The sequence below is a fragment of the Neoarius graeffei genome, chromosome 22, assembly GCF_027579695.1.
Source record: "Neoarius graeffei isolate fNeoGra1 chromosome 22, fNeoGra1.pri, whole genome shotgun sequence".
Lineage (NCBI taxonomy): Eukaryota > Metazoa > Chordata > Actinopteri > Siluriformes > Ariidae > Neoarius > Neoarius graeffei.
This window is the reverse complement of record NC_083590.1, coordinates 41,503,359-41,524,362: the sequence shown is the minus strand read 5'-3', so window position 1 is coordinate 41,524,362 and position 21,004 is coordinate 41,503,359. Positions and strand designations below refer to the sequence as shown.

The following is a 21,004-nucleotide window of genomic DNA, read 5'->3' as shown; positions in this document are numbered from 1 at the left end:
AAAGGCCCTTGCTGGCCACGGGGCTCGAACCCGGACCTTCTTGCTGTGAGGCGACAGCGCTAACCACTACACCACCGTGCTGTCAAGATAAGTTGTTTTCGGAAATATTGAAATAAATAGCAGCCACTGATAAAAATAAAGTGTCAAATTGAGGCAACTTTTTGCAGAATTTATTGATGTATATCACAGCAGATTATTCTTTGTATAAACTACTCATTTGTTTGTGTACATGAAAAAAAATCCAAGTAATATGAACTTAATTTTGTTTTTTAGATTCAACAAAGTTTGTCTTTGTATGAATTACTTAATTTTTAATTTTATAAATTAAATTTGAAAGTAAAACCAACTTGGTTGTATAATGCAGATCAAACAAAACTATTTTGTTTAAAAAATACTTTTTTAATTTTTTTAACATAATTAATGACATTTGCATGTAAGATCAACTTTATTTTATTCTGCACATCAAACATAATATTAAAATATGAATTACTTTTTTATATTTAAAATAAAATCTGCAAAGTTAGCTGGTTTCTATAGATACAGCTTAATTAGTTATATCAAGAACTTTCCTTGTATGTGCGATATCGTTATTATTCAAACATGTAGTTATTCTTAACTTACTATTTACTAGGGTGCATCAGTTGCCCCCTAAAAATGAAAAGTTCCTCCAATCATGATGCATTTTTGTTTTTATGTTCCTTTTGGTAAGAAAACGCACTGGGTGAAATATTTTGACAAAATTCAAAAGTTTAATGGTGGCACCAGGAGCTCAAAGTTATGGAAAAAGCTGCTATTTTATGACTTTTATGACAAAATTTTGATCACTTTTCATGAAACATTATGGCACCTTATAGAGTATACCAAATATCCTAGATACACATTTTTAGTACATATTCTAAATATATCAAGCACAGTTTGAGTTTTAGCTGCTCATTGAATCATTGTTCAACTACTTTTAAACAATACAAATGTATTATGAATCACATTAATGCTTCTCAGTCCCTTGCAAAGGTTCTTAACCTGATCTCTGGGTCACAAGAAATCAATAAATGGAGTCCAACATTGTGATTCAAACCAAAAAACATAAAATAAGCATTTTTTGGCAAAAAATGAACCTCATGGTCCCACCATTAGACTTTTGAATATGGTCAAAAAATTTTACAGGATGTCTTTATTGGTGAAAAGGAACACCCAAACAAAAATACATCAGATTTCATGAAAGTGAGGGCAACTGATGCACCCTAGTGTTTTGGTAAACTGGGATGTATGGATGCTGTCAGTCCCCCACTCACTTGCTCACTCGAGTTTGTTGACGGTGTCGTGGCTGGCTGCTTTATGTCCCAGGGCTCCATCATGCCTGTGTTACCTTCTGGCTCTCCCCTTTTAGTTATGCTGTCTTAGTTAGTTTTGTCGGAGTCCCTGCTTCTATTCAGTGCAAAATGTATACTGTTTCTACTTATTCAGTTGACATTGGGCATACCTAACAACCTGTGCCCCCCATCTGTCCCTCGGAGTTACATATCAATCCTGAGATCGAGATGCTGACCTCTTCTGCTCCTTGGACCTGCCTGATCCATCCTGATGCCCTATGTCTGGTCAGAGTCTCATCACATCGCTCCCGTGGAGGACTGCCCCATATGGACAGTTGAAAGTCACACTTGGAAGACGCTCTGGACACTTACAGTTATGCTTTTATGGCTGACTACAGTTGACTTGCTAACTTTAGGACTGCAGTTGTCATGAACAGTTTTGCACTCAAGTTTCCGTCAGTAAACAGTTATAACATCAATGAAACTGACTTCATGTTAAAACTGTTAATGTTATAGTCATGTTGTCTGTTGTTGCCCATATAAGGATGGGTTCCCTTTTGAGTCTGGTTCCTCTCGAGGTTTCTTCCTCATGTCGTCTGTCACCACAGGCTTGCTCATTGGGGATAGATAAGGGATAAAATTAGCTCATGTTTTAAGTCATTCAAATTCTGTAAAGCTGCTTTGTGACAACGTTTATTGTTAAAAGCGCTACACAAATAAACTGACTTGACTTGGTAAAATGCAACCAAATTTAACAAAATAACAATACGCATAGTACCGCCATATAACAATGCCTTATGCCAATGTAGGTACATTTGGTAATTATTAAGTGATCAATCTCATTAAATCAGTCTCATTAAATTTGAAGGTTAATAATTAAATTGAATCAGTCTCATTTGAATCGTTTAAATTGAATCAGTCTCATATTATCAATAAATCACTCATGGAATCAGTCTCATTAATTAATACCATTAATTTGTGCTTAATAATAAATTACCAAACAACTAAATTATGGTATATTCCAAATTATTATGATCACTTACCGTATTACATAACTTATATGCACCTTTCTGAATTCTTTGGGAGATTGTGTGACTTCATAAATATTGGAACACAAATAAATACACACAGTTTCAAAAATAAATGAATTTATTATAACAAAGATAAAAAATGGATAATAGCAGATGGAATCATTATATACAAATATGATATGGTGTGTGTGTGTGTGTGTGTGTGTGTGTGTGCATGTGTACGTGGTGGAGGCCTAGCTTGGTTGCTAGCTGAGACAAAGGAATGTTATCTCAGTAGAACAAAAGGATTAGCACGTGTTGCTAATGTGTGCTTGTGTGTGTGGCCTGTGTGTGTGAAAGGCCCTAGATTAGCCTCGTGTGGCTAAGCTAAGACAAAGGAATGCTAGCTAAGGTGTGTGTGTGTCACCACGTGTGGGTTGAGAACAAATGATTTAGCTCTGGTTGCTAGCTAAAGGTGTGTTTGTGGGGGAGGTGTTGACCACGTGGTTAAGCAAAAGAAAGAAGCTAGCATGGGATGCTAACTGAGGTGTGTTTGAGCACATGGTGAGGCCTAGATTAGCTTTGTGTTGCTAAGTAGGGTGTGGTTTATCAGGCCTGGTGGGGGCTGTGACCACATGTGTGTGGGCTTAAGGCCTCTGCATGCTCTTGCAACAAGGCTTTCGCAGATAGCTTTTCGCAGACAGTTGTAATTTATTGTTGAGCGGGGAGTATAGGCGTGCGCGATGTTATTCACAGCCACAACGCAAGGGGGCGCGAAGTCGCTAGGAGTAGTTGGTGGGTGTGGTTAGTGGAGTGTTTATCCTCTGGTTACTTATAATGACTAGAACTTTTTTTTTATATAATGACTAGAACTGGAGTAGTATAGATGTACGTACTTCCTCAATCAACAGCTCTTCATGCTGCTCCATCTTCGCTCATGTTTTTAAAAATGGCGGTCGTGAAAACAAAACAAACCGGGAAAGTAGGGAAGCGAAAGTGCGTGTACAGCGGATGTAGAGTGGACCAATCAGAGCCCTCTTGTCTGCGACGCTGTCTGTGAGGCTTCTGCGGTGGTCACAATTTTTGGGAGGTGCGCGCAGAGCGTCTGCGAAGGTGGGGGGGCTACGCAGATGCTGTCTGCGACACCGTCTGCGAGGACTGGGTTGTCAGCATAAATTGGCCTTAAGATTAACCTCGTGTGGCTAAGCTAAGACAAAGGAATGCTAGCTCATAGCACTACTAAATCCACTGAAATCTTGATGAGATCAAGATGTATGATAAGGAAATTAAAGTGTTAGTGAGGAATAAAGAAGCATGCACAGCCTATCTAATAAAACAATTGAGAGATTAAACAAAACAGAACAATCAACAATTCAACACGCTGCATGTCGAACAGTGTAAAGAATTAAACCTGAGTTTAAATTCACACTACTTCAATAAAAGCAAATTCCTAAGACTAGCTTTAATTATACACCAAAAATGCCAAGTCTTACTTAGTATCCTGCCTCTAGCAAGATTATGAAGAGATGTTCCGAGACTTTAGGAGTTTCACCGTTGTGAAACACGTGAGTCGCTTCTGTAGAAAGCGCAGAGAACTTCCTGGTCCGGCTCGTGGTCGCTCGTGATGAAAAGAAAGTCTCTGATTAAACAATGTGCACAGCACTTCAATCAGGAGGAATTCTGGTCGCTCCTAATTATAAATTAACTGCTTTGAGCTGCAGTCGTACGTACTTAATGAACAAAACCGGTTGTAACTCACTGAGTTTAAAATCGCGCGATCTTAGAGTCTACTGTGGCCAGTGGTAAACAAAGAAATCGCGCTAACTCGTGGATCTTGCAAGAAAGAAAGAAAAAGACGTCTTTTTGGGTTCACTCGTGGAGCGAACGATTTCTCCCTGTGTCCGTGTTGAAATCACGGCGCCAAAAGAGAGAGAGCGGAAGCGTTGTTCCGTTATTTATGCTTTCATGGAGGACGTGATGTTGGTGATCCCGCCCCGGCGTGACACAGGTCAACGCGGAAGTTGGCTGATGGGAAATGTAGTTTCTTAAAGAGACGGGCTGTGTACCTACACCAAGTTTCGTGAAATTCCTCCAAAAATTGTGGGAGGAGTTGATTTCAGAAGGAAAACACACTCTCTCTCATGAAATTGTCAAATTATAATTTTGTTAATCAAGGGCTGTAACTCAGGTAAAATGTGACCGAATTGAACAAAATTACAATATACGTAGTACCAACATTAGGGTGCATCAGTTGCCCCCTAAAAATGAAAAGTTCCTCCGATCATGATGCATTTTTGTTTTTATGTTCTTTTTGGTAAGAAAACACACTGGGTGAAATATTTTGACAAAATTCAAAAGTTTAATGGTGGCACCAGGAGCTCAAAGTTATGGAAAAAGCTGCTATTTTATGACTTTTATGACAAAATTTCGATCACTTTTCATGAAACATTATGGCACCTTATAGAGTATACCAAATATCTTAGATACACATTTTTAGTACATATTCTAAATATATTATCAAGCACAGTTTGAGTTCTAGCTGTTCATTGAATCATTGTTCAACTACTTTTAAACAATACAAATGTATTATGAATCACATTAATGCTTCTCAATCCCTTGCAAAGGTTCTTAACATGATCTCTGGGTCACAAGAAATCAATAAATGGAGTCCAACATTGTGATTCAAACCAAAAAACATAAAATAACATAAAATAAGCATTTTTTTGGCAAAAAATGAACCTCATGGTGCCACCATTAGACTTTTGAATATGGTCAAAAAATTTTACAGGATGTCTTTATTGGTGAAAAGGAACACCCAAACAAAAATGCATCAGATTTTATGAAAGTGAGGGCAACTGATGCACCCTACTATTTACATGTGCATTCCCATAGCAATACCAGTGAACAAGCACAAAGCCATTACCTGGTGTTCCTGGGGCTGTGGATACTACAGCATAATAGTAAAAGTGGAAAAAAAAAAGATGCCAAAGAGTCTCACTTTATGATGTACCACATCTTGCTTTATTATGTTGAAAAAAAAATATCACAAAAACTGGCTTGGATACAAAATGTGAATGACCACTTCAAAGTTAAATTTAACTGGAAGCAAATAACAACAACAACAAATAAAAAAAATTAAAATTTAAAAAATATCTTAACGGCATAGCCCAGCCAAAAATCAAACTTTATCAGCTGTTTCCTTCCTCTGACGAAACCAAATTGACAGGACCTTTTCCAAACACTTCACTTGTGCAAAGTTCAATGCCTAAATGCACTTGGAGCCTGAAACAAAAAAACAAAAACACTTATCAACCATATCTATGTTGATTAATCAGGATTTCAGAACACTTATACAATGGGATATTTGTGTTATTTAAACAGTTCCCTATATGCAAATATGAAAGAAAACTCAAAAACACAAATGATTTGATTTGCTGGAGCATATGAGACTCAGGAACTGAGAAAATAAAACAGTTTAAATTTGACAACCTTTGAGGTGAGTTATGAAATGTACAGTGGTGCTTGAAAGTTTGTGAACCCTTTAGAATTTTCTATATTTCTGCATAAATATGACCTAAAACATCATCAGATTTTCACACAAGTCCTAAAAGTAGATAAAGAGAACCCAGTTAAACAAATGAGACACAAATATTATACTTGGTCATTTATTCATGGAGGAAAATGATCCAATATTACATATCTGTGAGTGGCAAAAGTATGTGACCCTCTAGCATGAGCAGTTAATTTGAAGGTGAAATTAGAGTCAGATGTTTTCAATCAATGGGATGACAGTCAGGTGTGAGTGGGCACCCTGTTTTACTTAAAGAAGAGGGATCGATCAAAGTCTGTCACAACACATGTTTGTGGAAGTGTATCATGGCACGAACAAAGGAGATTTGTGAGGACCTGAGAAAAAGCATTGTTGATGCTCATCAGGCTGGAAAAGGTTACAAAACCATCTCTAAAGAGTTTGGACTCCAATCCACAGCCACACAGACTGTGTACAAATGGAGGAAAATTCAAGACCATTATTACCCTCCCCAGGAGTGGTCGACCAACAAAGATCACTCCAAGAGCAAGGCATGTAATAGTCGGCGAGGTCACAAAGGACCCCAGGGTAACTTTAAACAACTGAAGGCCTCTCTCATGTTGGCTAATGTTAATGAGTCCACCATCAGGAGAACACTGAACAACAATGGTGTGCATGGCAGGGTTGCAAGGAAAAAGCCACTGTTCTCCAAAAAGAACATTGCTGCTCATCTGCAGTTTGCTAAAGATCACGACAAGCCAGAAGGCTATTGGAAAGATGTTTTGTGGACAGATGAGACCAAAATAGAACTTTTTGGTTTAAATGAGAAGCGTTATGTTTGGAGAAAGGAAAAGACTGCATTCCAGCATAAGAACCTTATCCCATCTGTGAAACATGGTGGTGGTAGTATCATGGTTTGGACCTGTTTTGCTGCATCTGGGCCAAGACGGCTTGCCATCATTGATGGAACAATGAATTCTGAATTATGCCAGCGAATTCTAAAGGAAAATGTCAGGACATCTGTCCATGAACTGAAGCTTAAGAGAAGGTGCTTCATGCAGCAAGACAATGACCCTAAGCACACAAGTCGTTTTACCAAAGAATGGTTAAAGAAGAATAAAGTTACTGTTTTGGAATGGCCAAGTCAAAGTCCTGACCTTAATCCAATGGAAATGTTGTGGAAGGACCTGAAGCGAGCAGTTCATGTGAGGAAACCCACCAACATCCCAGAGTTGAAGCTGTTCTGTATGGAGGAATGGGCTAAAATTCCTCCAAGCCGGTGTGCAGGACTGATCAACAGTTATCGGAAATGTTTAGTTGCAGTTATTGCTGCACAAGGGGGTCACACCAGATACTGAAAGCAAAGGTTAACATACTTTTGCCACTCACAGATATGTAATATTGGATCATTTTCCTCAATAAATAAATGACCAAGTATAATATTTTTGTCTCGTTTGTTTAACCGGGTTCTCTTTATCTTCTTTTAGGACTTGATGTTTTATGTCATATTTATGCAGAAATATAGAAAATTCTAAAGGGTTCACAAACTTTCAGGCACCACTGTATCTGCTCAACCTCATGAGGGAAACATACTGATAATTTGCCACAGGTAACAGGATTGAATTAGAATTTATATTCATTCATCGGAGCTTCATAAAGTAAATCCAGGACAACAAAACCTTTGACATCTGAAAGTATGACGCATCTTCTGGCTGATAAGCTAACTGAATGAATCTACCTGTTGCCCCACTTTCCCCACCTCAATTAACCAAATGTTTGAACATACCTTCATTCAGTGTAGCCTTCTTGTGGAGATTCAAGAACCACCTGGTGAAGATAAAATGTCAAAGTGAATAACTGCCAATAAAACAAACCAACACTGGGGCAGATATGTTTTTGTTAAAATATTTCACAACGCAATTTAAACAACATTTCATTCCAAAAAGAAAAGTTACTTTTATGGCTGCTAGGTCTTTTTTTCCAGTGTAACAATAAGAGATATCCAAAATTTCCTCATTAAATAACTATGACACAAATATATGAACAAAATAAAACAAGGATTGTGCCTTTATCCAATATTTTTTTTTTTGCTCTGAATGTATGTAAATTAGCACATTTAAATAAGACAATGTCCTGTTAGCATATTTTAAGTCATTTTCAGAAAACTTGTCAATAAAAATGTTCTCATTGGTTTTGTGGTGATATCATGAAGCTAACACTGTTAGCATCATGATATCACCACAAGCCTGCTCACCTGTAAGGTTAATGGTAACTTGAGTGTCCCTCGTTAACAATATTATTCAATTTCCAGTTTCATTAGCCAATTCCAATTTCTGTGTTTTTTGATTTTCTTTCACTGGAGCTGTAATTAACAGCAAACACAAAAGTTGATTTTAAATTATTATTTTTTTCCGTTCTAAGACACTGTTAAAGAACTACTTATCTAAAAAAAAATTAAATTGCACAATGTTACATGACTAATCTCTCATTCTCACTCAGAAAAATCTCCTGAAAATGTTGACTTTCAAACCCTTTATTTCCTCTGTTCTCCTCAATTCAATATAAATAATGTTGGAAATGTAAAAAAAATAGGCTGTTCCTTCAGCCATGAAAATAATACATAGCTGAATTTACTACATTATGTTCACATTGGGGGCAGCATGGTGGTGTAGTGGGTAGTGCTGTCGCCTCAAGAAGGTCTGGGTTCGAGCCCCATGGCTGGCGAGGGCCTTCTGTGTGGAGTTTGCATGTTGTCTGTGTGGGTTTCCTCCAGGTGCTCTGGTTTCCCCCACAGTCTAAAGACATGCAGGTTAGGTTAACTGGTAACTCTAAATTGACCGTGAATGGTTGTCTGTGTCTACATATCAGCCCTGTGATGACCTGGTGACTTGTCCAGGGTGTACCCCGCCTTTTGCCTGTAGTCAGCTGGGATAGGCTCCAGCTTGCCTGCGACCCTGTAGAAGGATAAAGCGGCTAGAGATAATGAGATGAGATGAGATGAGATGGTTGTCTGTGTCTACATATCAGCCCTGTGATGACCTGGTGACTTGTCCAGGGTGTACCCCGCCTTTTGCCTGTAGTCAGCTGGGATAGGCTCCAGGTTGCCTGCGACCCTGTAGAACTCCTGTTCTACAGGGTCGCAGGCAACCTGGAGCCTATCCCAGCTGACTACAGGCAAAAGGCGGGGTACACCCTGGACAAGTCACCAGGTCATCACAGGGCTGATGGAGGTGGTGAGAGAGGACATGAAAGTGGCAGGTATGGTAGAGAAGGATGTGGAAGACAGGGAGCAATGGTGATGAAAGATCTGCTGTGGCGACCCCTAATCGGGAGCAGCCAGAAGAAGGTTTCTTAGTATTTCGGACTTTGATGTTTTATTTCCTATTCCGACTGATTCAAATGGTAAAAAGCTGTAGCCTTTGTCGACACATATTTCCCAGTGGCTTTCACAGAGATGAGAGCATGAAGAGGATTCCTCAGTCAGGGCACAGTGCAAGCGCAGGAGCATCTTGTGGTATTTTACTGACATCTTGTGGCCAAATCGTGTAATTATACCCAAATATTATCATCAAGATCTGAAAATTGATGTCAGCTTTTGCTGGTAATGAAGTGACATACAGTTTAAATGTTAACACTTTTCTTTTAACTGCTGAATAACCACATGACAGCATATCACGATTATGACCATTGTGATTTACACAGTCAGATCAATAATTACTGTCATACTCAGTAAAGAAGGTTTGTTTGGTTGTCCTTGGGCTTTACAGGAAGTTTTATGTGTCTATAACGTTAGTTTTTGATTGCACGTGTTGGTTGATGGAACGTTCTTCGAACATTTGTAAAGTAGGAACCTTCGGAGAGCCTTTGGAGAATGTTCCTGTTTGGTTGTATTAAAGTTCCCCTCGCTATTGCAACACAAGAAAACTTTGGAAAACCTATGACAATGTTCGGGTGGCACGGTGGTGTAGTGGTTAGCGCTGTCGCCTCACAGCAAGAAGGTCCTGGGTTCGAGCCCCGGGGCCGGCGAGGGCCTTTCTGTGCGGAGTTTGCATGTTCTCCCCGTGTCCGCGTGGGTTTCCTCCGGGTGCTCCGGTTTCCCCCACAGTCCAAAGACATGCAGGTTAGGTTAACTGGTGACTCTAAATTGACCGTAGGTGTGAATGTGAGTGTGAATGGTTGTCTGTGTCTATGTGTCAGCCCTGTGATGACCTGGCGACTTGTCCAGGGTGTACCCCGCCTTTCGCCCGTAGTCAGCTGGGATAGGCTCCAGCTTGCCTGCGACCCTGTAGAAGGATAAAGCGGCTAGAGATAATGTGATGTGTGTGATGTGATGACAATGTTCCGGCTAGGTTCTCTGAGCGTTCGCTGAGGTTAGTTAGTGCTTTGAGGGTTAGATAAGGACATGCAGTCCATAGGCAACTGGTATGAAATTTAGTTCGGGTTAGTTGCCGTGGTTAATGCCATCACTGAACTCATTTGTTTGCGAGTTATAATATCAGTACAATAAGCTGGCTGAAAGAGCAACATATCAGAGAAAGTACAGTAATACTGGGCGAGATATCAAGGCCAATCAAACTTGTAAACATGACAGAACACTATGATTCTCCCCGAGAATAATTTGTGAAGATGTAACAAAAAATGTCGGCTCATTTTATTTTTGCAGATGCCTCACAAATACTGCACCAAGCCACTAGAGGACCACAGAGGTACTTTCGGCAGACAAATTCGAAAATATTTCCCACAACCTCTGGTGGCTCTCAGTGGTACTGCAAAGAATTTGCCTACAGTCTAGGGTTCTCGCTGTCTAGTGGCTAGGATTCGGCGCTCTCACCGCCGCGGCTCGTGTTCGATTTCCGGTCAGGGAAAAGCTATGTTGCTTTATGATAGTCCATTTCTTTTTCATGCTCTTTTAACAATTGACATTGTTGCAAAGCAGCTTTACAGAAAATTAAAGGCTTTAAAAATCAGCTAATTCTATCACTAATTAAAGAAAATACTGTTCCCTCTTACCCAGGGGGAACATTATTATTAAAATGTCAAAACAAACACATTCTTCAAGGCACATTCAAACCAGTGACCTAACGACAGCCATCAAAAGCACCTACAGTCCTCCACGCTACCAAATGAGCTGTCAAAGGAGGGCCTCAAAGAGCATGTTTGATAAATGAGCAAAAAAAAAAAAAAAAAAAACTTGAAAAACTCGTTGTTCTAATATATTGCATATAAATTGCTGTACACCAAAACTATTTCCTAGGTTAGAAAAGTTGTTTCCCACAAGCTGGCTTCACGTACAAATCCATTTCATGTGCACATGTAATATACAACAAAGTCAAAGTCCCTCTCATGCCAGAATCTGGTCTTCCCAGGCAGTCTCCTGTCCCAGTACTAGGTGTATGGGTGCAGCACCAATCTCCATTTCGATAGCCCTCAGCCTCTCATGTATACAGCCAGGATTACAGTGGGGGTTGGTCCTCTGGTCACTTTGACTTCCCCACTTGCATCTGTATTGCAGCGTGCCTTGCCAGACTGTAGTAGGTACCATTTTAATGATGGTCTTTGGTCCGACCACAAGTAGAAATCATGATCTCCCAGTCAGGAGGCAGACACGCTAACACTAGGCTAACTATGTAGTGAAAGTTCATTATGTCTACCTATTGAAACTATTCTTTAAATTCGTTTCTTAAGACAAGGACAAGTTCCTTGTCTTAATAAATGAATTTAAAGAACACTAGGCTAACTCACGGTCATAATATACAACGCAATAAAATAAGTTAGAAAATCTGTTATAAATAGTGATTTCTCTTCAGAGCCTTAACAGTATTGCACCCAGCCACTAATGGGCCTCAGTAGTACTCAGAGGCACCCTCACTGCCACAGCCCAGGTTTGATTCTCAGTCAGGAAGAAGACTTTTACCTCTTTCCCATGGGAACATTATTACTATTGTCATGAATTGTGTGCATTTAGATCCAAAAGCAGGAAGAAAGGTAGGAGAAAGGAGAAGCCGAGAAGCATCCCAGAAAGTGTCGCAGAAATAGAAGAAGGGATCTTAGGACACTTTGTGAGGACAACCAGCAGAATCTCATGGAGCTCAACGATCACCAGCGACTCCTCAGGCTGACTTAGGAAACTGAAGCTTTGTCTGCTCGACTGTGAACTTTGTGTTTTGTACTTAAACTGGTTTGGAATGGGGAAATCCCCCCTGCACCTGCATCTTTGGCTGATGAGAAAGAAGAGTGTCTCACATGTGTCAACAAAGTTAGGGATTATGGGTAAAGAAATGTATTTCGCCTGCCTTGCACAAAAAGAGACATATTTAGCCTGTCTTGCAGAATAAGAACTATATTTAGCCTGTCTTGCCAAAGATGTTAAGGATTAAATAAGAATGCTTCCATTCCTTTTATAGACACTTGCTGATGTCATAAGGATGTTCTGTGGTTTATTTTTGGCTTGGCTCATTAACCATAAAAGACATATGGTAAACCCAAGTAGGTTTTGGTTTGCCTAGGGAACCCCCTAGGCAAACCAAAACCTACTTGGGTTTACCATATGTCTTTTATGGTTAATGAGCCAAGCCAAAAATAAGAACCTGAGTTCTAAGCATCGTAACCACGATGCTTAGAACTCAGGTTCTTATAAGCCACATTTTTAAAGACATTATATACACTGCCCCCCTCCCCCAATAAATAAATAAATAAATAAATATTAAATAAATAAATAAATAAATAAATAAATAAAAGTCTTGGACTCTAATATGTAGTTGAATCGCCTTTAGCTTTAATTATGGCATGCATTCACTGTGGCATTGTTTCAGTAAACTTCTGTAATGTCATGGCCTTTATTTCAGTGCAGAGTTGTATTAATTTGTATTGACGATGGGAGAGTTGAACCACTGCTGAAGTCTTCTTCAGCACATCCCAAAGATTCTCAACAGGGTTAAGGTCAGGACTCTGTGGTGGTTAATTCATGTGTGAAAATGAATCCTCATGCTTTCTGAACCACTCTTTCACACTCTGAGCTCAAATGTTATGCCTGTGCCATCAGGTAAGAAAAAATCCATTAATGTGATAACCTGGTCATTCAGTACATTCAGGTCATCAACTGACTTCATTTTATTGCCCCATAATTTTGCTGAACCTCAACCTGACCAACTGAAGCAACCACAGATCATAACTCTGCCTCCAGTGGCTTGTACAGTGGACACTATGCATCACTTCATGTGCTTCTTTTCTTACCCTGACACACCCATCACTCAGGAATAGGGTCAATCTGGACTCATCAAAACACATGATCATTTTCCATTGCTCCAGAGTCCAATCTTTATGCTCCCTAACAAATCAAAGCCTTTTCTCCTGAGTAGTCTCATTAACAAGTGGTTTTCTTATGGCCACACAGCAGTTTAATCCCAATCCCGTGAGTTCTTGTCACATTGTGAGCGTGGAAATGCTCTTAACTTCACTATTAAACATAGCTGTGAGTTCTACTCTCTTTTTTTTTTATGATTATATTTCACCAAGCATTTCTTAATTTCCATGAGGGAACCCGCCCAAAGGGATCAATAAAGTTTTATCTAATCTAAATCTAATCTAATCTAGTTTAAGTGATCTCTAATCATGATCAGCCAGGATCTTTTTCCAACCACATTCTTTCCATGAAGTTGACGGTTCACCACTATCCCGCCAAGATTTATAATGTGTTGCATAGTTGTTAACCCAATTGCAGTCATTTCAGCAATCTCCTTAGTTGTTTTCTTTGCTTGATGCAGACCAATAATTTGACCTTCTGAAACACAGTGATATCTTTTCCATGAGCATGGGATACGGCTTCCGACAAGTTCGGTTAAGAAATGAGAAGCTACTCACTGCATCAGTTAGTGTAACCCAGTATAGAATTGGGCTCTATAGTTATATGTTGTCCAATAAGTTATTTCACATGTGACTATTTCCCCCTTTTCTTTCATAGACAAAAAGTTAGAAAAAGTTTATTTTATTCGAGCTGCAACTAAAACTTATGGTTGAAACTCTGTTTAAAATTGTGTTCTATAAGATTATTTCCTTCACAATATTATCTTCTATTCGCTAAGTAATGTCCCAGTCAAAGTATTTTCACTAAAATGTAGTTCTTATTGGTTGTATCAGCCAATGTAGACTTCTGAGAATCCAGCTTCATGCCGACCACAGAGCCGGCCCGCCTGATCAGTTTGTCCAGCCTGAATGTGTCCTTCTTGGATGTGCTGCCCCCCCAGCACATCACGGTGTAAAACAAGACACTGGCGACCACAGACTGATGGAACATCCACAGGAGTTTCCTGCAGATGTTAATGGACCGCAGCCTCCTCAGGAAGTACAGCCTGCTCTGTCCCTTCCTGTACAGCTGGCTGATGTTGCAAGTCCAGTCCAGCTTGCTGTCCAGCCACAGCCCGAGGTACTTGTAGGAATTCACAGCCTCCACCTCGACTCCCTCGATCAGAACTGGTCATGACCTTGGTCTGGACCTCCCAAAGTCAATGACCAGCTCCTTGGTCTTCAAGGTGTTGAGCTGCAGATGGTTCCTGTTGCACCAAACAGCAAAGTCCCTCACCAGGCTCCTATACTCCTCCTCTCTGTCGTCACTGATACACCCAACGATGGCTGTGTCATCGGCAAACTTCTGAATGTGACACAGCTCCGAGTTGTAGCAGAAGTCTGCGGTGTACAGAGTGAAGAGAAGAGGGGCCGTGCCCTGGGGTGCTCTGGTGCTGCTAATCACAGTGTCAAACTCCAAGTGGAAATATAAATATCTTGGTTATATTTTAAATATATTTTAACTCTATACACTGCACAAAAGACATCTTGGTAAATTAACATATCTTGAATGTCGTTTAAATGATCTGTTCCTATTAGGCACTAAGACATTTGCTTTGCCCATCTTAAGAAAATTAATAATAATAATTCCAAGACCTCCTCAGCACAAATAAATTTGATGTGCATGATCCAGCTGTTCAAATTTTCAATGACATTTAAATCTATACAGTGATCTTATGGCTCCAATAAAAGCCAAAAGTTTTTTTTTTTTTTTGTTAAACTATCCAGCCACAAAATGCATTAAAATGCTGTTATTTATAGGTTATTTCTTGGATTAATTGATCTTTGGATTCAATTCAGTTAAAGAGGTGGGCAAGATCTCATCTCCTTTATCCTGTTCTACAGGGTCGCAGGCAAGCTGAAGCCTATCCCAGCTGACTACGGGCAAAAGGTGGGGTACATCCTGGACAAGTCGCCAGGTCATCACAGGGCTGACACAGACACAGACAACCATTCACACTCACGGTCAATTTAGAGTCACCAGTTAACCTAATCTGCATGTCTTTGGACTGTGGGGGAAACCAGAGCACCCGGAGGAAACCCACACAGACACAGGGAGAACATGCAAACTCCACACAGAAAGGCCCTCGCTGGCCATGGGGCTCGAACCCGGACCTTCTTACTGTGACGCAACAGCGCTAACCACTACACCACCGTGTGGGCAAGATACTAATTTAAAAAAAAAACTCATAACTTTTTTGATAATATGACTAGTTTTTTTTTTGTTTGTTTTTAAGCTCTTTACCCCTTAAAGCAGTTGCTACAGCCACCCTTGTATATGTATATACAGTTCACCCTTCGAACATATTTACAAGAAAAAAGTCTAAAGACAAGGTTTTGTTCGTATCAGTTTTCTCCATCAATTGTTCATATCATTTTTGAAAAGAGGGCATGACACAGAATACAAAAATCAGTCAAAGTTATGTTTCAACATTCACCAACTCTGAAAGGTGAGTAATACCTGTGTGAAAAGCAATCTTCACATTTTACATGAAGAATTCATGTCAAATGGTGTACGATAAATGATTACTGCAACTTTACAAAGATGCTTTATATAACGTTCAATTATCATTTCAAAAATCATACATTTTATCATAAATATTCACCTGGGATACCTGTAAAAGGGTAAAATACGTACTGTATGTAGAGGCAAATTCAGAGTCGTCAAATGTCGTCATTATGGTGCATACACGCCGGCGTCGTATGTCGTCGTTATGGGATATACACGGGGTCGTCATTAAAGGGTAGAGTTAAAGCAGCTGTCAAGGTAAGCTTCTCAGACCCTGCTTTGTTGAGGTGTGACGGTTCAATTTCTTTACAATTTGACCTTCTGATTCAATTTGAATCACGATTCACTTTTTTTTTGGTCCTCTATTTTATAACGGATGCAAATTGTCGTCAATATTATGTTAACTGTCAGCTTAGAAGAAGAAACCTTTATTTGTCACATGCACACTTCAAGCACAGTGAAATTCATCATCAAAAAAAGTTCCAATATGTGAATGTTTGGACTAACAGATGTCTCGGCTGCGTGTGTGCGTATGTGTTAGCGCATGAGTGAGTCTCTGAATGTCGGGCAGTGTCTGAGTGTACGTGAATGCATATAGTGAAAAATGTCCGTGAAAAATGGCGCTACAATCCCTCGTCATTTTTCACAGATAGCAATAATTTATTGCCACGATGAGGAGACTTAGACTCTCAGCTTACACAGCACTTGTTTTCTGTCACGAGGCAGTAAGAAATGCCGCCAAACTGGGCTTTTAAAAGCCGGTGGCTTCAGGAAGTCCGAGTCGTCTACCATGTTGTTCACAAAGCAACATGTGCTCTTGTGAGATTGCTATAGCAGCCATAAACATGGTTGCGCCCACGTACAGCTCCGGACACCGAATCAATTTTTAATATCAAAATTATGCCGTTTGTCGAAATTTGTTATGCATCTAGGGTTATCGGGATGAAATTAGGTATTGTTGGTGAGTCATGATTCATTAAATTTTAATCGATTTTTGAATCACAGATTGAAGTGGATCGATAATAGAGCCCTGATCTAATCGTCACACCTCTACTGCTTTGAGAATATTGAGTGCTAGATTATAGATCTTCCTTCATAAATTGTCTAAACTTGGAGCAATGTATAAGAACTGTGTCTCTGTCTGTCTGTGTCTCTCTCTCTCTCTCTGTTTCTCACTTACCCCACAGATGAGGGTGCTGTGTGTTTGCCTCGCTGGCTCTGGCGGCGATGGGGGAGGAAGGAGCTCGCCTGCTCACCTCCAAGTCCCTACTAAATCGGTACGCCGTGGAGGGCCGAGACCTCACGCTGCAGTACAACCTCTACAATGTGGGCACCAGGTATGACTGGAGCCACATTCGCTGCTATCCAGATAACCTTTACATATTATGGATCGTGTTGTAATAAGCTGAAATTTCATAATTAGTTGGTTTTGAATGTGCCTTTAGAATATAGTTGGTGTTTTGGAAATGTCCACTTTATTATTATTTTTTAATGTAAATTTGGTAAGGGCACTAGCCTTAACCTTTAGTCACTATAAGACTCTGTAAACCCACTCATTCATTTATGCATTCCACTTTAAGCGTGTCTCAAGTCACTGTGTTGAAACATCATGTCAAAGATTACCCCACACACGCACACTCGTTCGTTCCTCTATCTTTCTGTCTTTGTGGTGACTCTCATTGACTTAATGCATTCCTTCACCCCTTACCCTAACCGTGACAACTAAATGCTTAAATTGATTCCTAAAACTAAGTCTTGACCCTCAAACAGCCCTTTGAAGACGTGAGGACCAGCCAAAATGTCCAAACTCTGTTGGTTAAAAAACATTATTCCAGTCCTCATTCCTCTCAATGCCAAAGGAAGCCATGTTTCTTTTAGAAAATCTTCGGCTTTTGAAGGGTCATTGTACAGATTTGTGCAGAATTTTATAAGCAATAAAGAAAATGTAATAAAGCTGTTGTATTATCTTAACACATATGTTTATTTACTTATTTTTAATTGAGCCAAAATGATAAAATCGTTTTGTATTGCTGCTAAAAGTAAGATTTTTTTTTGTCTTCCCTCTTCTACAACTTGTGTTATTATACACACACAGATGGAAGGGTCTAAACGTAACGACCAAAAGCAGGGCTTTCCCAGCCTCCTGTGTAAATAGAAATTATTTAACAACCAGAAAATAGAATTTTCTGACATGTCAGTGTATTTAGATGCAAAATCTGCTGTAGGAAACTCTGAGTAAAGCACCTGTGCAACTTCTGAAGTTGCGTTTGATTAGCTCTGGTTTGATTAAAACTTGTCCCAAGTCTCCCCGCTCGCCCGCGGCAGTGCTGGCTGAGAGAGCCAAAGATAAGATTCACCATGCCTTTGGAGGAGACCGGAGCACCTGGAAGAAACCCATGCAGGCATGGGGATAACATGCAAACTCTACACAGAAAGGCCCCGCTCAGCTGTGAGGTTCGAGCCTGGAACCTTCTTGCTATGACGCGACAGTGTGAACTACTACACCACCGTGCCACCCCATAGTTGATTAGAAGAGTCAAAGGGTTTTTTTGTTTGTTTGTTTGTTTTTTGAGATGGACTAGTTGAAAATTTAATACCCATAACAACTCATTTAAAATGTTTATTAATGTTCCAACTGATTAATTCCATTGTATAGTAGATACAGTATAAATCCTCTTTATACACAGGTCTGTGTCAGAGACAGTGGTGAATCAGACTCGGCATGCTGTCAATCCAAGAGATTAAAGTTCATACTGAATATTTTGTGCCACCAAACATGCTATCCAACCTTTGTCAACTATCAAAAAATAATAAAATATAAAAGAATGCTGAAGTGGCACCTGTGCAGGATAAGGTAAGCTTTGCAATGTACAGTACCATATGCATCACATGGAATGATTCCTGTAGGCTTTTGGTATCGGTATTTATCGCTTTCTGTGAGTAGCTGTCTTATCCAGTGTAAAACGGGTGTATTTGTTAGTAGAAAGGGTTAGACGTCAGCTGGTGGTGACCTGGAGTCAGCATTTGGAGTTCGGAGGTGGTGGCAGTGGAGGTCTGGATTTGTTTGGCCTTTCTGGAATCTGTTCATATATGGAAAACTCGGAGTTTTGCACCAGCGGCTGCGCGGATTAGAGGGGTGGATTCTTCATTGATGAAACACTGATATTCTGTGGAAAAATAGTTCAATGGTGGCATTGGTCTGTTTTCTGGACTCGGTTTAAACCACTGGGTCTGAGTATTATTGTTTGTGTGAGATGACTAGGTGGAGTCATACCTGAGTACTGCTCTCGGGTCGTACTGGAGCATGGGCAGGTCTAGGGGCAGACCTTGGTCGCAGTCTTGGAACAGGTCTTGTGGAGGACGGGATAGAGGTAAGTGTTGTACCGGCCCGGCGTGTCGGAGAAGCCGGTATGGGGTCATCTCTGCTCTGCCCTTTAATGTTGACCTCTGAGTAGACATGATTGGCTGGGAAGTCTGCTGGACACATCACAAACAGATGAGCTGTCCAAAATGAAGTCATCTAGTATTCACATGAGTTGACGCAATTTTGAATTTTAGTTAAGGATTTTAACCAATCCACCTGGGCATGCAATTATAACTTAAGGTTAATTACACCAACTCTTTAGTAATAAACAGTAGTTAAAGAACCCTTTATGATGAGAACTCGCCCATCTTAACTTGAGTTATACCACAGCACTGAAGGTGCTGATTATGTTTCAGGTTTATATTAAAAGTAGACGGCCTTTCAATTTCATAAAATCAGTGAAATTTAGTTCCCTCTGAAATTTGGTCATTGTGATGTACATTTCTGTAATATCTAACAAAACAAAACCCAGACTGTTCTGTGGCTGGGAAGTTATTTAATTTGAGAGGATTCCTGAGCAAATAACGTGCATGAAATCGCTCGCTTCGTGCAGTCAAGCAGACAGAGGAAGGCCGTGTGCACATGTGCAGGTTTACTTTGACCGCGCGTTGACGGTTCCATCATTCTGTCACTAAATGAACAGTTGACCACACTGAGGTGCTCGCTGAGCGCAGATATTTATTAGTTTGGTCCCGCATTTCTTTCGCAACATAACGTCGTCTCGCTTTCCGTTACTGTAGTGAGTCTTTCACGTTTCATTCGCACACTCACGTCCAACATTTTTCTCTCCTGTTTCAAATTTGTATCCCACAATGCCTTGCACGAACGGAAAAAAACCACCACGTGATGCATGACGTAGTATTTTGTATTGCGTCATGGTGAAGCAGGAAAAAAAATAGTGGAGAATTTAAAGGAACAGTCCACCGTACTTCCATAATGAAATATGTTCTTCTGTGAATTGAGACGAGCTGATCCGTACCTCTCCGAGCTTTGTGCGACCTCCCAGTCAGTCAGATGCGCTGTTACTCCTGTTAGCAATGTAGCTAGGCTCAGCATGGCCAATGGTATTTTTTGGGGCTGTAGTTAGATGCGACCAAACTCTTCCACGTTTTTCCTGTTTACATAGGTTTATATGACCAGTGACATGAAACAAAGTTCAGTTACACAAATTGAAACGTGGCGATTTTCTATGCTATGGAAAGTCCGCACTATAATGACAGGCATACTAACACCTTCTGCACGCTTCAACAGCGCATTGATACCTTTACTCCTTCACTCCTTTGACAGCTCATTTGGTAGCATGGAGAACTGTAGGTGCTTTTGATGGCCATCGTTAGGTCACTGGTTTGAATGTGTTTGTTTTGACATTTTAATAATAATGTTCGCCCTGGGTAAGAGGGAACAGTATTTTCGTTAATTAGTGATAGAATTAGCTGATTTTTAAAGCCTTTAATTTTCTGTAAAGCTGCTTTGCAACAATGTCTTGTTAAAAGAGCATGAAAATGAAATGGACTGTCATAAGCAACATGACTTTTCCCTGACCGGGAATCGAACCCGGGCCACAGCGGTGAAAGCACCGAATCCTAGCCACTAGACCACCAGGGAGTGAAAACCCTAGGAAGTGAAAACCCTAGGAAGTATCCAAACTCTTTGCAGTACCACTGACAGCCACTAGTGGTTGTGGGAAATATTTTCCAATTTGTCTGGCTAAAGTACCTCTGTGGTCCTCTAGTGGCTGGGCGCAGTATTTGTGAGGCATCTGCAAAAATAACAGGAGCCTACATTTTTTGTTACATCTTCACAACTTATTCTCGGGGAGAATGATAGTGTTCTGTCATGTTTACAAGTTTGATTGGCCTTGATATCTCGCACAGTATTAATGTACTTTCTCTGATATGTTGCTCCTTCAGCCAGCTTATTGTACTGAGATTATAACTCGCA

At 40.1% G+C, this 21,004-nt stretch overlaps 1 non-coding gene across 1 annotated transcript; it reads right to left on the bottom strand.

The window, feature by feature from the left end:
* Positions 1-20,596: 20,596 nt before the first annotated feature.
* trnae-uuc (transfer RNA glutamic acid (anticodon UUC)) lies at positions 20,597-20,668 on the bottom strand. The gene has a single exon. It is a non-coding gene; the product is annotated as a tRNA-Glu (tRNA).
* Between the last annotated feature and the right edge of the window lie 336 nt (positions 20,669-21,004).